The sequence below is a fragment of the Oncorhynchus masou genome, unplaced genomic scaffold (genome assembly GCF_036934945.1).
Source record: "Oncorhynchus masou masou isolate Uvic2021 unplaced genomic scaffold, UVic_Omas_1.1 unplaced_scaffold_502, whole genome shotgun sequence".
NCBI lineage: Eukaryota > Metazoa > Chordata > Actinopteri > Salmoniformes > Salmonidae > Oncorhynchus > Oncorhynchus masou.
In genome coordinates, this window is record NW_027011420.1 from 9966 (window position 1) to 12500 (window position 2535).

Consider the following 2535-nt stretch of genomic DNA (forward strand, 5'->3'; position numbering starts at 1 on the left):
ATATACTGTTTGTTCAACACATTTTACAGTAAGGTCAAATATACTGTATGTTCTCCACATTTTACAGTAAGGTAAAATATTCTGTTTGTTCAACACATTTTACAGTAAGGTCAAATATAATGTATGTTCTACACATTTTGCGGTATCGTAAAATATACTGTAGGTTCAACACATTTTACAGTAGGGTAAAATATACTGTACGTTTTACACATTTTACAGTAGGGTAACCTATACTGTAGGTTCTACACATTTTACAGTAGGGTAAAATATACTGTATGTTCTACACATTTTACAGTAAGGTAAAATATACTGTATGTTCTACACATTTTACAGTAAGGTAAAATATACTGTATGTTCTACACATTTTACAGTTGCGTAAAATATACTGTATGTTCTACACATTTTACAGTAGGGTAAAATATACTGTATGTTCTACACATTTTACAGTAAGGTAAAATATACTGTATGTTCTACACATTTTACAGTTGCGTAAAATATACTGTATGTTCTACACATTTTACAGTAAGGTAAAATATACTGTATGTTCTACACATTTTACAGTAAGGTAAAATATACTGTATGTTCTACACATTTTACAGTAGGGTAAAATATACTGTATGTTCTACACATTTTACAGTAAGGTAAAATATACTGTATGTTCTACACATTTTACAGTAAGGTAAAATATACTGTATGTTCTACACGTTTTACAGTAGGGTAAAATATACTGTAGGTTCTACACATTTTACAGTAAGGTAAAATATACTGTAGGTTCTACACATTTTACAGTATGGTAAAATATACTGTAGGTTCTACACATTTTACAGTAGGGTAAAATATACTGTAGGTTCTACACATTTTACAGTAGGGTAAAATATACTGTATGTTCTACACATTTTACAGTAAGGTAAAATATACTGTATGTTCTACACATTTTACAGTAAGGTAAAATATACTGTATGTTCTACACATTTTACAGTTGCGTAAAATATACTGTATGTTCTACACATTTTACAGTAGGGTAAAATATACTGTATGTTCTACACATTTTACAGTAAGGTAAAATATACTGTATGTTCTACACATTTTACAGTAAGGTAAAATATACTGTATGTTCTACACATTTTACAGTAAGGTAAAATATACTGTATGTTCTACACATTTTACAGTAAGGTAAAATATACTGTATGTTCTACACATTTTACAGTAGGGTAAAATATACTGTATGTTCTACACATTTTACAGTAAGGTAAAATATACTGTATGTTCTACACATTTTACAGTAAGGTAAAATATACTGTATGTTCTACACATTTTACAGTAGGGTAAAATATACTGTAGGTTCTACACATTTTACAGTAAGGTAAAATATACTGTAGGTTCTACACATTTTACAGTATGGTAAAATATACTGTAGGTTCTACACATTTTACAGTAGGGTAAAATATACTGTAGGTTCTACACATTTTACAGTAAGGTAAAATATACTGTAGGTTCTACACATTTTACAGTAGGGTAAAATATACTGTAGGTTCTACACATTTTACAGTATGGTAAAATATACTGTAGGTTCTACACATTTTACAGTAGGGTAAAATATACTGTATTATCTACACATTTTACAGTAAGGTAAAATATACTGTATGTTCTACACATTTTACAGTAAGGTAAAATATACTGTATGTTCTACACGCTTTGCAGTTTTTTTCTGATGTTCCATATCATTCATCTGTTAGCTACTGTCAGGTGAAGTGTTTACCTTCACCTGTATTCATTCTTCACACTTAACCCAAGTCAACTCAATACACAGACATGCATTCAAATAGACTTAACATGCACCACATTGTAATGGCCTCACCTCTGGTCTGAGGATCCGGCACTACAAGCCTGCTGTGAATACAGCGACACCTGAGCTGTGCTCCATCGACCTCCCAGAGACTCAGAGCCACGCAGGCTTACTGCTATCTCCTCAGCTCACTGAATAAATAACTCCTGACGGCTTCTACCTTCAGACATGGATTGGGGATATGCGTCCCAAATTATACCCTGTATCCTACGTAGTGCGCTAGATTTTGACCAGAGCCCTATGGACCCTATGGGTGCTCTGGTCAAACGTAGTGCATTATATACGGAATAGAATGCAATTTGGGACGCAACAACGGTAGTGGATGGTGACGGATCAGAGAGGACATTTAGGGAAGTTACAGACCTTGATTCAGTGAATTTAATGTGTAAGAGATCATAAGTTATAAAGCTAGAAAAGATTAAAAAAAAGAGAAGCTTAAAGAGACAGAAAAAAAGGAATCTAGATGTACTAAGCGGGAATATAAATGTTAAAGTGACAATGAATCACAATAGAGAGATTAACCTTTAATACTGGTTGTAACCAGAGACCATGCAGTAGTGGCTTACTGTAAAATGATCTGGTCGGAGCACATCAATTCAGCCCCTGTAATACCAGACCTATACTGTTCTTATTCATACAGTGGTTTACTATACAGATACTGAATACCTCCTCACACAAATCACATATTC